The 14,778-nt window shown below is 42.2% G+C and overlaps 1 pseudogene; it reads right to left on the minus strand.

Moving 5' to 3' along the window:
* Nucleotides 1-2,536: 2,536 nt before the first annotated feature.
* LOC115783281 (torsin-1B-like) lies at nt 2,537-8,788 on the minus strand (annotated as a pseudogene).
* Nucleotides 8,789-14,778: the final 5,990 nt, after the last annotated feature.

Genomic DNA, 14,778 nt, shown 5'->3' on the forward strand with positions numbered 1-14,778 from the left:
GGGGTCGGTTTCAACACCTCTCTCAGAAACAATGTGACCAAGGTATTTTACTGACGTTTGAAAGAATTTGCACTTCTCCGGTGCCAGTTTCAAACCGTATGTCATCAGTCGTTCAAGGACATGCTGCAAGCGCTGTTCATGCTCTTCCAAGGATGATGAGAAAATGATGGGGTCATCAATGAACACTAAAACTTCTTTTAGATTCATATTGCCAACACACTTTGCCATCAGTCTTTGGAAGGTTGAAGGCACTCCTTGTTACTCGTTGGGGCATCCTGTTAAATTCCCAGAATCCAACTGGACACACAAATGCAGTCTTATGCTTGTCTGTTTCTTCCATTTTAACTTCATAGTAACCGGACTTGAGGTCTAGGACGGAGAACCATTTAGAACCAGCAAGTGCAGTGAAAGCATCTTCCAATTTTGGAAGAGTGTAGGCGTCCTCAATGGTCTGCATATTCAGCTTGCTGTAATCCACACACAGACGAACAGAGCCATTCTTTTTGCGAACCACAACGATTGGGGAAGCAAATGGGGACCAGATTCCCGTATAACTCCAGAATCTAGGAGCTCCTGTAGATGCTGTCTCACAGCATCCACATCGTTGGGGTGTATCGGACGGGCCCTTTGCTTAAAAGGCGTCTCATCACTGAGCTTGATTCTGTGTTTAACTTTATCAGTATGGCCAAAATCCAGGTCATTCTGAGAGAAGACGTTTGGCATACTGTTCAGCATTTTTGTTATTCGCTCTTTTCATTCAGTGGATAGAGGTGAGTCTCCAAAATCAAAGCTTAGCTCTTGGGAATACTTTGCTGGAGACTGAGAACAGTATGGTTCTCTGACAGTATGTTCTTTGTGTAGCACTTGTACTATAGCACTAACATCTGCCACGATAGTTTTGGGGGGAATGACAATGTCATGATTGGTGTCATTTCTTAGTATGATAGGAAGATGACATGAACGTTTGCTTGGTAAAGTTACTGCAATCACTGAAACCAGTAAGCCCTTTGGTAGAGAAGAAGCTGATGGTTGCTCAAGAATGACATCTCTTTGACTGTTCAGACGATCCACATGAACAAAGCCTTCAACAACAGCGGTCTGTCTTGCAGGGACAACTTTAGGCAGATTGCCTATTAGTTTTGCACAACCAAGGCTGCTGCAGTTAGACTCTCTTTGTCGTATCTCAAGTATTTTGAGAACAGCCTGATAGCCACTCATCAAAGGCTGAAAGGGTGAAAGTTTCTGATAGTCAGTATAAAGAACGTCAAGTGTGTTTGTGCCTATAAGCACCTGTTCGTGGGCTACAGAGCGGAGGTGAGGGATGACCAAGGCCAGCGTATTTATCTCAATATCAGAGCCAACAAACTCTTTAGGAAAGGTGATGGTAAGCTCAACATATCCTAAATAGGGAACAAACTGGCCATTAGCACTCTCCACTTCAAGCAAGTCATTCAAAGAGTGAATGGTCAGATCGAAAAGGTGCTCTTCATAAAAGGACTGGGGCACAGTTGTGACCTGTGAACCTGTGACTAGAAGACAGTTTATGTCTTTCCCTGCAATGGATACTTGGGCTGTGGTTTTAGTTCCCACGAGGCCATGTGGTAATTTTGACCCTTCTACCCCAACACTCTTGACAATGGATTTCATGGTTTTGGGACTGGTGTTTTGTAACTTCGCTCCCATATATCCCTCTATGGGAGCAGATGCTGGTTTAAATGTGTCTCACTTTGAGAAACATTAGAAGCTTCCCAAGCAGCCTGCCTTTCTTTCAGCTGTTTTTTCTTAGCTGCTACAAGGGAAGGATTTGGTGCTTTATCACAGACTGAAACAACATGGCCATCCTCTCCACACTGGAAACAGTATCAGGGACGCGGTCTGCCATCTGCTTTGAACGTGGAGGGATGCTGACGGGCTGTTTTTGGTTTCACCACGTGGGCTTCTTGTGTGACACATTGCTTTTTGCTGCTTAGGTCGTTTTGGTTTTTGGCCCTCTGACCCAATGCTCTTCACCTGAATGCTGAGGTCAGCAATTTGTTGCTTGAGCATCTCAAGATCAGTCTTATTTATCAAATCATTAGTGTCATGTGCGAGGTGCACTTGTGACATGACACGCTGCTTACTGGAGTTATGGCCAGGCTTTGCATGGCCAAAATGCTGCCGCATGTGAGTCATTTTTGCAGCCTGTTTATCCTCTTTTGTCCTAAGAAGGAGCAACAACTCTGCAAAGGCAGGTGGTTTTTCTTTCTTTTGTTCTAACTGAAGATCGACTATTAAAGCGTTTTACCAACAGCCTCTACAGAACTGCTTCAAAAGCTGTTGATCAAACTCATGGGTGGACACACCACCTTGTCTCATTGCTTTGCTTAAAGCAGTGTGCAGTCTCTGCAGAAAGACAGAAGGTAACTCTCCATCATTCTGGAATGTGCTCATGAACCTAGCATAAAGCTTATCGCCATCTTCAACTGTCCCGTAAGCGGAGTCAAGCAACTTAAGGTAAGTTGAGGGACTAGACTGTGGGCTCAAATGTTTGATCATTTCAGAAGCAGGAGGAAGAAGACTGTCCAATATATGATGTGTGCAATGCAAGCCTGACACAGATGGATCTCTGATAAGAATTTCAACACTTGCATGCCATGTATCGTAATCTGCTTCGTGGCTTGGACGTGGACTCTTGCCTGAAAAAGCTCTGAGTCTACCAGGTGAAGCAAACTGGGGTGAGTTATCCTTGCTGCGCACCACATGCTCAACCACCATCCGCTGAACTGCAGGTGGGTTGGCATCGATTAGGGGCGTAGTAGTGCATTCAGAGGAGACTGAAAGAGTCTGTGGGGGCTTGAGATCAATCAGGTTTTCAATGAAAATGGCAGGGGTGAGAGACTTACTTGGATCAGTCGCTGGAGTCAAAATCGTGGATTCGGTAAGCGTCACTGGTTGAGGGTTTTCAGAAAATGTGACATCTCTTTGGCTGGTTGAGTCTTTTTGTGGGGTTGGACTCTGTGAAGCTGAGGATTCTGAATCAGTCTGAGGTGGTTGGGCAAAAGCACTTTCTGCAGATGCAACCAGACTTTTAAGTTCCTCCTTCAACATTTCCCCTAATGAATTTCCACTCAGCCTGGCAATTTCAGAGAGCTGTTCCATGTACATCTTAGTAGCTTTGCTTCTGGCATCTATGGTGTAGACACTTCCTAAAGCCTTTAACCCTTTGACACCGAATGTGTCCACTGTGACACGACATACTTCAAAAGTGCCGCCGTTCGCGGACTTCCGGCAACAAATACCGTAATACCCCTATATGGCTGTGATGCGCAATTTCTGGGCTTTCAGGAACCGTTTGTATTTTTTCAATAGGACAAACGGTTGCGGAGTTACGGTAATACGCCAGCTGATCAACGTTCCTTTGATCAACCGACTCCAAGCTGATACGCCACGTCTCAATCAGCTGTTCGCCGCTATTGAGGGCAAGAAACGGGCACTTCAGCAGCGATCGCCCGGCGTTAAAGGGTTAACTCATACACAATGCCTGCTTGAGTCGTGCTTGGAAGCTGAAGAGGCAGAAATGGTTCCAATGTCTGCATGCCAGTTTCATGTGCAAACTCAATAATCATGTTTTTATGGTAATCCAATTTAGGATCATCTAAGCGAATGTAACGGCTAATGGAACCATACATGGTAATCCAATTTAGGATCATCTAAGCGAATGTAACGGCTAATGGAACCATACTTCTGGAGAAAGGTGGACACTTCCTCATCTGCCTCAGACCCTGTTAAACCACTAACAACCACAGAGAAGGGAATTTTGATGGACTCCCTGAGCGCTACATCCATTTTTTTCTTCTTTTTTTTTTGAAAGAGTACTTGGCACGTTCTAACAATATGTGTAAGAGGTCTGAAACTTAAACACACACGCTCATGCTCGTGGCTGGATCGCCAAAGCTTTTCTGTAACACAGTAGAGAAAGGTATTATATATTCTAGATGAATGGGCCAATAGGTTCGGCTATGGGAGCACAATCAGGTGTTTAAGTGACACACAAAGGCAGTTGGATAATTTTAAAGGACAACCAGCTTTAGTGACATAAACCATAGAATTGACGAACAGTTGTACAAGGCTCACAATTATGAAAATAAAATTACACACAATAAAATACATAAAATAATAATACTACTTGGCCAAGTGCTAGTTCTCAATATCATATCTGTTGGGTGCACCCTGGTAATCTGAATTCTAAATTGTAATGGAAAACAGAACAACAGATTAATCAATTTCAGTTCCAATTCAGGTTAAACTCAACACCATTCACATGAGGAGGATTTCCTACACAGCAGGTTGTTATAATGTCCGAAATAAACTTGTCCAAACGGTAATGTCCAAAATTCCAGGATGAAACAATAAGCAAAAAATGTCAGTCAGTGGTCTAGCGCATAAACAACTTTGTGTGAAGATATGAGTGATACAGGCCTACCACACCGCAGGGTGCAGCAAGACTCCAAATGGAAAAGAAGGGATCCAGTTCTTTCTCTAAGTTCAGGTGGGAAGGCTTGCCATCACAGTCACAGGAGGAATCCACCTCAGGAACAATCCAGCATGGAAAAACCTGACTGATCTCAATGCGACACGTTTGGGACAACGATATGGTGGCTCTCAGTCCAGACACGTGGGGCACTTCAGCTGAACGGAGAACAAGTTGAACTTCAAGTAACCAGTAGCCAATAAGAGCTAACAAGGCTAACGAGGTAGCTCTAACAGTGCTCGGCAGAAAACTGAAGCTCAATCTATTTACTCACTTCACGACTTCCAGCTTAGAAGTCAGATGGCAAACAGCAATTGCAATTGCAAAAGAGCTCGTCTCAAGTTCGTATCCAGTACTATAATCGTCTTAACACACAGACTCTCACGCTGCACAGCTTAGCAGTCTCCTCCTCATGGCGGATCTCCACACTCACAAAAACAATGCTACAGACACGGGGAAGGAGGGCGGGACCTACAGCGGCGGTCTGCATTCTGATTGGTTGATACACACTGGAAACTAAACTTTTTATTGGCTAGGTAGACTACCTAGCTTCCCTAACCCCTGCTTCTTAAAGAGGCATCCCCATTTTATGTGGGTTACACAAGCATCACATCTCTAATTCACAAAGTGCAGATGTCAGGCCAAGGCACGGAGCCACCATAGCGCTCAGACACTGCTTAGCCAGCCGACTTCCATATTCATAAAAACATCCCACACTGAGACACTTTCTCTTAGCTTCAGTTTGGATTCCTTTGACCCCCGACAATAAACAGGAAAGCTCACCTGCTGTCCTTCAAATGGCAGTGGATGTGGCACTTTGTGGCTGCACTTGGTGTAAAATTTATACATTTGATTACTAACAAATACATTTATGTATTGATAGAAGTCCAGAAATGGCTCAATGCCATCAATCACACCAGGAAGGATTTTGTCCATCTGATCAAAAATGAACATGGAGCGTTCACAGTTTGTGACATTGCCTTTGATCCAGTCCTGCAACTGAGACTGAGGAGAGAGAACAGAAAATTGTATTCATGCAAATGACCATACAGAACAAAGCAAGTGGGTTTCACTTAAAAGGAAAATGTGTGGCACTCCGTACCTTATAGGTTGCAATTTGATCTTGATGTGGGAAGTGATGTGTAGCTGAGATCATGTGAACAAACTGGCTGTCCATTCCTTTCTTGTAAATGTTGTCAGCGATCAGCTGGCTAACAAAGCTCTTCCCTGTGCCTGTTGGTCCGTGCAGAGAGAGCACCAGAGGCTTCTTTGGGTTTTTATTGCTCATGAATTCATTCACAGCTTCAAAGATGATTTCTGAAGCAATGTGCTGTCCAAAGAGTTTTTTTTCAGGTCATTCTTCAGGCCTTGAGAGTACATACAGTAGAATAAAGTCAGTAGCTTATTGGCTGAAAATGTGACTCAAAGAGAATTGAATCAGAGTCACTGGGTGTTGAGGAAGTGAGCTACTTGACAACTGAGATGACATTTACAAAAAAAAAACCTCTAGTGAAAGGGTGCACTTAGCAGATCCTTAAAAAATTTTAACAAAATAACTTTTTTTTTTTGCCTTGGAAGACCCTACAAGGGGGCAAAACCCCACAGAGAAGATAGCTTCTGGGATCACTGTGGCACACAATCTTCTCCACCACAATAAGGTGGCAATTCACAGGTCCTTCGTGAATTACCAACTTATTAAGGAGGTACTCCTTCCACAACCCAAATATAGCCTCAGTTGAAGTCAGCAGCACCCCACCTGCACTATATACCTTGTTAGTAATGCACCACTTTTCTCTCCTGAGTTGCCTGACGGTTTGCCAGAATCACTTCAAGGCCATCCAAATGTCTTTTTCCATGTCCTCACCAAACTCCTCCCATACCTGAGTTTTTGCTTCAGCCACTGTCTGAGCCATCTTCCGTTTGGCCTGTCTGCCTCCGGAGTCCCACAGGTTAACCAAGCCCAATAGCCCAATAGGACTCCTTCTTCAAGCTCCCTTCACCTTCGGTGTCCACCATCTGGTTCAGGGATTACCACCACAACAGGCACCAACCACCTTACAGTCGCAGCTCTGTGCAGCAGCCTTAACAATGGAAGTGCAGAACATGGTCCATTCAATTTCCACAGCCTCCCTCGGAATGCTGTCAAAGTTCTGCCAGAGGTGGGAGTTGAAGATCTTGCAGACTGGGGTCTCAGCCAGGTGTTCCCAGCACATGCTCACTATACTTTTAGGTGCACCAGGTCTATCCAGCACCCACCACCACCACCTGATCCAGTTCACCAGGTGACAGCTCAGCTCCTCCCTTCACCCGAGTGTACGTAGCATATGCCCGCAGATCTGACGATAAAATTACAAACAACCTGCAACCTAGGGTGTCCTGGTGCCACGTACACTTATGGACATCCTTATGTTCGAACATGGTGTTCGTCATGGACAAACTGTGGTTTGTACAGAAGTCCAATGACAAAACACCATTTGGGTTCAGATCAGGCAGGCTGTTCCTCCCAATCCAGTTCCTGCCCCAGGTGGAGGAGTTTAAATATATTGGGGTCTTGCTCACGAGTGACGGGAGAGGGGAACGGGCGATAGACAGATGGATCGGGGCTGCTTCTGCAGTAATGCAAACGCTGCACCGTTCTGTCGTGGTGAAGAGGGATCTGAGCGTAAAAGCGAAACTGTCGATTTAGCGGTCGAGCTACATCCCTGCCCTCACCTATGGTCACGAGCTATGGGTAGAATAAGATCGCGAATACAAGTGGCAGAAATGAGTTTCCTTCGAAGGGTGGCTGGCCTCTCCTTTAGAGATAAGGTGAGGAGTGCAGCCATTTGGGAGGGGCTCAGAGTAGAGCCACTGCTCTTCCGCATCGAGAGGACCCAGTTGAGGTGACTTGGGCACCTGATTAGGATGCCTTCTGGGCACCTCTTGGGTGAGGTGTTCCGGGCATGTCCTACCTGGAGGAGGCCCCTGAGGTAGACCCAGGACACGCTGGAGAGATTATATCTCTCGGCTGGCCTGGGAACGCCTTGGGGTGCCTCTGGAGGGGTTGGTGGAGGTGGCTGGCGAGACGGAGTTCTGGGCTTCTCTGCTTGGGCTGCTGCCCCCGTGACCTGGCCCCAGATAAGTGGAAGAAAATGGATGGATGGATGGCTAATAACAGATTCTTCATGATAAAGTTTGGGTTTTTTAAGGCTTTGTAAGACACAATCTAAATAGACACTATTTCTATGGAAATAGTGTCTATTTATCTAATATCTGTACATTTACTGTATGGTGTATATTTATATTTGTCATCATACCACAAGTTTTGACTGGAGAGATCATGTTTCAGTCATTTGCTGGGATGTTTACAGATGTCCCGTCCTAACATAGCAGGTAAGGAAGGCCCTGCTGCTCATTACATTTCAGTTTTAATGGTTAAAAAGAGATCACAGTCTGTGTCTTATTCCTCACCTGATCCAGTCACTGCCACAACTAAAGCACCCATGCACCATATTAGTCTGTGAATGTTGGGTGGATCCTGGGTGGCTGTTTGATCACAAAGATTCCAGAACCAGTAAGCTGGAGTAATACACTGGTCTGACTTTAGTTGTGGCAAATATACCATTACGGTGGCACACACAAAATTTGTGGCCACTTTTGCATTATGTGCTTATTGGTTATTTTCAGTAATGATTTATTATAATTTTGGAAACGTGACCAATATTTGTGATCTACTGTTTTGTAAAACTTACTGATATCAACTTTTCATTTTTCCACCACAGATGGACGTGTTGCTTTAGTGGGTGGACTTCCTCCCACTACTCAGAAGGCCGACTGTCTTCATCACTCCTGAGCTTTAGCTGTATTTGCAGGGTTTTCATGTTTGTTATTGTGACACCATTCCTGGGGCCCATAACATTACAACTGTCTTCATAGTATACATCCATTTTCTTAACCACTTATGCCTTTCAAATCATGTAAAGTGTTTAAAACATATCTTTGCCATTTATATATATTATCATTTTTCCTGACCTGATAATTTGCAAGCTTTTTGATTTAGATTTCACAAACTTTTCTGGGTGTGTTACCTTTGTGGTTGAAAGAAATCCACTGTGGATCACAACTCGGTAAGCAAGTCAGAGGGAGCATGAATAGATCATAAAATGTCTTCATCGCATACATGGTTGCGATGGTTGAGGCGTGGGTGATTATGAAGCCGGTAAAGGGCCCTATTCCCTCGGTCACGCCAGAGCAGATTAGAATCCACAGCAGCAGGATGTGTTGCTTCCTCAGTTTCATTTTGCAAGTGTCGCATCTCAAACTGGTCCAAAAGACAAACTACCCAAGAGTTAAATACCACCATGGAATTACCTTCAGGGTGTTCCACTGTGAAATCTAAAAATAGACATCAGTTAAAGTATACCAAAGGAAAGCAGTCTCTCTCCTTACCTCTCAAACAGAGTTTTGTCACAGCAGCTGATATTCACTGTTTTCATCAGTCCTGTGAAATATTACTATCTTGTAGCCATTAAGCTTGGCTTAATTACGATCCAGTGGACTCAACATTCAGCCACTTTATTAAGTACACTGTTCAACTGTTTGTTATTGGAAATATCTAATGAACCAATTACAGCAACTCAGTGAATTTAAGTATGTAGATGTGGTTAAAACAACACACTGGGATTTTTCTGCACAACCAGAATTGTCCGAAAAAGAGAAAATATCCAGTAAACGGTGGTTTTTATGGGTGAAAATGCCTTATTGATGCCAGAGGTCAGAGGAAAATGGCCAGACTGCTTCAAGCAGATTGGAAGGCAATTTCAACTCAAACATGTTACAGCAATGAATGCAGAAGCGGACCTCTATATGCACAACATATCAAACCTAAAAGCAGATCATCTACTGCAACAGGCTGCAGCTTTTCAGGACTCACTACCAACAAACCGAGAGATAAACCTTGTAAATGCTTCATCTCTGAATGGCGTTTGTGGCCGCTGCCATTCTTATTGTTTTGGACAAAAAGAAATAATTCCTAGTGTAAATGGGTCCTATTCCAGGAAGCAGGTTTAGCTAATAACTGAGTTTGTTTGAAGAAGATTTTCTGCTCCAGAAAGAGGCTAATGTAAACGCTGAGTCAGTTACCGGGGTAACAGACTGTAAACTAAACTCAGCTGGCAGGTTTTCTTTAATGACTCTGATTTTGTCTCTGACTCCTCCCCTCCTGCTGCACCTGCACCACCTGACATTTGGTTTCATTTCCTCATTCATAAAGTCACCATCAAAGCTCAAAGTGGAACAAATTAATTTTTCAAGTTTACATTTTTACCACCACTGAAACCTGATTGATTTTATGATCAGTCAGTACTCAGTGTAAGGATGGACACAGAAATTATGTTACAAATTTATTATCAGCTCAGAATAAAATTGCTAGTTTCCATCTTTCAAACTCTGCAGCTGTCAGACTGTCAGCATGTTTCCCCTCCACAACAAACATTTACTGTATGTTACCGTAGCAAAATCAATGTTATGATCAAATGTACCAGTAAAGCTTTAGATATAAACACACTGATCAGTCATCAATCATTTGTTGTACTGCAGTAATACTGATACTCCACCGCCCGGGGAGTGCTGATGGAAATTATCTTGCCTCTAAATCAGTGCATCTCCTCTGTTGTGAGATTAATGTTCTTGTATACTGTCAATAACAAATAAGTTAATACAAATATTGCTCAGATAACTATTTCCCAAGATTTCAAAGTGTACTGGGGTGGGGTCGTCACTGACTTCTTCATGATGCTTTCAAATGAGTAGAACTCTTTTGCCATTTGAAGACATCATCATAAAAGTGGGACAAAGTAATTTTTTGTTTCCATGCTTTTGAATTCTTTATGGTGATAATTTGATGCTTTGTAAGAGACTGAAAGGACCACTATTATGTGTGGAAACAATATCAATATCAGTTCATCTATGGTGCAGTTTTTGCATCATACAACAATCAGCTTTGATTGGAGAGACATTACTCACTCATGTTTGCTGTGAATAATGAGCCTGTCCTTTAAAAATATTAATGTTATCATAACCTGCATTTACAGTATATACCAACTTTTAAAGACAATTTGCAGACAGGTGCTTTGAAAGGGTAAATTTACAGATAGATGAACACTGAACTCACACAGAGCACAAAGAAATCAAATGATTAAAATAAGTGAAAGACTAAAAGCAGGCAGCAAAGATGATAAATAAGGCAGCTGAAGAGGATAACCAGACACTAAAAAGAACATCAAGTGTAATGGACTCACACAAGTCTATAAAAATGAGCCAAGGAGCCCTGATGGCAAAAGCACACTCATTTAAATGATGCAGTCGTCCACATGTTGGGCTGAAGCCTATCCAGTTACATTCATGTAAAGGTTGGTGTGGTTGGGTATAATGGGCAGCATAATATATTTGGAAAACATATTGGTATAGTATGAAACTGCTGCGATCTATGGCATCAGTCAAGCTGGAGAAACATATCATCCACCGCAGTAGGACATATTTCTTCCTTTGTTTCATTTCACATAAGTTTCACTCCTCTTATTCAAACTGATCCGAAAGACAAACCACAAACCAGAGACTATGGATGTTCCTGCAGAGCAGCTGATGTCATCAGCTGAAACGTACCAAAGTTAACAGGTCAAACAACACTTACTTTTCCCATGAGGAACATCATATTGCTGTTTTTAATCCGTCCTGTAATTTCTGCCATCTTGTGGCCACAATTATTTATTGGGCCATTTGGGAATTAAAGTATTAAATTACTGTCCATGAACATCTGAAAACACAAGGCCTTGTTTCATTCTTCTTCTTTTTTTTAAATGGCGATTGAAGACTAGTAAAATTGTACAAGGAAAACAAGAGGAAACCGGCCTTAAAGAATTATCTAGCATCTATGGGTATTCCCTACTTGCTACATAAAGACTTATTTACTTCCTGTCAGCAGTGTGCTGCTCAACTGTAAGTCAAACATTAGGTGTATAACATGCTTGGTAGTAGTTAGCAGAAATATTCCTGTACTCAACTACTGAATACACAACAACTACCGAGCTGAACACAGGTGGGAAAAGGATAAACTGCATGTGTCTCTTCAAATTTTAAGACTGCTGGCACCACTATCAGAGCATGGCTAAAGAAGCAATAAGGGAATATTTTGCAAATATGATATAAAATACAATACTACCAGGGCTCTTATCACAGCTCCCCTCTGTTTCAGTCCCTTGCTCTGCTGTTTTTACTCAGTTTGAGTCTGTGACTCTTTCACTTTTAGAGGATATGGTTGGCCATATTAAGCCATCAGGTTCCCCCGGTGATCCTGTCCCTCCACGACTTTTTAAAGAAATTTTATCTAGTATAGAGCAGCCTGTTCTTGCCACTATAAATAGCAGTCTGTCCTCAGGTGTGGTCCCTGCTAATTTTAAACATGCAGTAGTGCAGCCGCTGCTTAACGAACCCGGCCTTGATCACACTGCTAATTATCAGTTTATTTCCAAGCTGACTTTTCCTTCCAAGGTTTTAGAAAAAATTGTATATTGTCAGTTGAAAAAGTTTGTTGATGAGAACGGCATCCTGGAGGTTTTTCAGTCAGGTTCTAAAACCCTTCATAACAATCAGTAAAACCTTTTCTTTCTAGGCAGCACTTTTATTTCGTCTCGACTGGATTACTGTAACTCACTTTATTTAGGAGTCAGTCAATCGCTACTCTCACATCTGCAGCTAGTTCAAAATGCTGCTGCGTGACTTTTGACAGGAACTCGAAAGAGAGAGCACGTGACCTCTGAACTGGCCTCACTTCACTGGTTGCCTTTGTATTTTAGAGTTCATTTTAAAATTCTCATGTTTGTTTTGAAATCTTTGCACAATCTTGCCCCGCCTTACCTTCTTCACCCCTACATACCTTGTCGGTCTCTCAGGTCAGCAGACCAGCTGGTCCTGGAGGTCCCGAGATCAAGAAGGAAGCTCAGAGGGGACAGGGCTTCCTCTGTTGTTGGTCCTAAATTATGGAATAACTTGCCTTTGCATGTTAGAGAGGCCCCTTCACCGTCCACTTTTAAAGTTCATCTTAAAGCCTATCTCTTTTCCTTGGCTTTTGACCCAATGAGACCAACCTGTATGTTTTTAAACCTGAAAGAGTTAGGTCATTTTTATGTATTTATTTATATGTTTTAATGTACAGAACTTTGTGTCAGCTGTGGTTGTTTTAAAGTGCTTTATAAGTAAAGATGGTATGGTATGGTATATATATTCCATATCACAACTCCAATCCACTCCTTGACTGCCACTTATCAGCCACATTTGGTGGTACATGCCTGCAGGGGCATCTCCACAGTGACACCTGCTGGACAGTTTGGTTATCGCCACATCTTGATAAGATGAAACAGTGGCACAGAAAAGCCCTGCATACTTCCAAAAAAAACAAACTATTTATTAAACCAGACTATCAATAATTATAATCAACACTTGTTTTGGAGAAAATAAGAATTTTTGAGATTGTGGAAACCAGCGAGCTGTGACTGTAAAAACCAGGAAGTACAATTTTCTCACTGTTAACATTTGTGAGGCTGTTTCAGTTGCTTAGCAATTCAGTGGAACGCACAATAAACCAAATTATAACATAAAATTTACTGCTGTTTCTTGTGATAATGGCTTGGATGTGTTTAGTTCACTTTTATGGTTTCTGGGAGTCAGTGTCATCAGATCAGCCTTTATCTTCAATTCATTCAAAAATAAATATTTAAATAAATTTTAAAAAGTGTTTTCCTTTAAAGTTTATTAACATTTTTTCTGACCAACAGTCATTTTCATGTTTTCATATTGACCAGAACCTTTTTAAATATGAGCAAACCCACATTGAGCAACCTCTGAACCATGAAGAAAGTTTCCTCAACTTGATTTGCAATCCACACAGCTGTGGACGTCATATCTTGTGACAGGAGCACAGTCTGAGTCTGAGGTTTTGGCTGCAGTGAACCTGCTGTTTACAAGATTTTTACACCTGAAGCTTCAGTGGGAATTTAAAAAAGGTGGCAAATAAATAATTTGTCATGAGAATTGTTAAGAAATAGATCATGTGGAAGTAATGGATGTTTTTTTTTTTTCTTGCTTTTTAGACATAATTATTTGTTTACAGTATGAATACTCCTGGGTGCGCAGTATGCCGATCACTCTGCAGGTCACCGTGAGGATGAAGTCACTTGATGCTGCAAATAACATTTTCTGTTTAAAGTAGAAAAAATAAAGAATAGAAATGAAAATGTCTACCTGATTTATTTTCCTCCTTGGAACCATGGGCAGGTTTTATTGGGATGTTTTAATACATTTACAGTGCTACGCATCACTCTCACTCTGCGCATATAAGTCAGTGGAGCTCACCCAGTCTTTGTCTCGACACAGACCTCTTCAGTCAGCTTGAAATCTCCCCTGTAGTCATTTTGGGTGATGGGGTTAAAGCTGCGTGTACTGGCCATCCTGAACAGGCTCACAGTTCAGGTAAAAAAGGGGGAGCACACAAACAGCTGTGATTTGAAATAACCAAAATATATTTAATTGAAATAAAACTCCTGCCTACTGGGGAGAAGACAGCTCACATACCCACCCCTCTTACACATCAGTCAGAGAAGTGAGTTCTTGTCTCATCTTGGGACTCACCTCTAACACAAAACCAGGATAACAGACAGAAGGCAAAGTGAACTTTGTGTCCCTCAAACGTTGACATTATAGGTACAAGTTCAACCTGCTTGCTACAGTCATGCAGCCACTCTTGACAAACACATTCTCAGAGAGGTGAACATAAGATATATCTCTGGTCACTCTATCTGCCACATCCTTGTCTGGCTGCAAACCTCTGCCTTTCATCTCAGCCATCACACACTGGGTGACGTGTCTGTACTCCAGAGGCAGGAACGGGACAAAGAAGTCGATTATGTTATCATCAATCAAACCTGAGTGGAAAATGTGATGAATAGAGAGATGTTCAGTAATAAATGTTTGTGATCAAAACTAGTTTATGAATTATAATGAAACATGTATTTGTGTGATTTACACTCAACTCACTCTGGTCATTGTTGAACTGAGAAAGTGACGTTTCAAGATGTTTGAGCTTGATCTCTTCTCGATCTCGTCCTTTGTCCCAAAAATCTAAAGCTGTCTGTGTGATGATATCTGCTCCTGCATTGCTGTGAAAGACCAATAATAGGCAATACTTTAGATATTGCCTCTTATATTGCTTACTATTGCTTCATATTTATTCATTA

The sequence above is a fragment of the Archocentrus centrarchus genome, chromosome 7 (assembly GCF_007364275.1).
Source record: "Archocentrus centrarchus isolate MPI-CPG fArcCen1 chromosome 7, fArcCen1, whole genome shotgun sequence".
NCBI classification, from domain to species: Eukaryota; Metazoa; Chordata; class Actinopteri; order Cichliformes; family Cichlidae; genus Archocentrus; species Archocentrus centrarchus.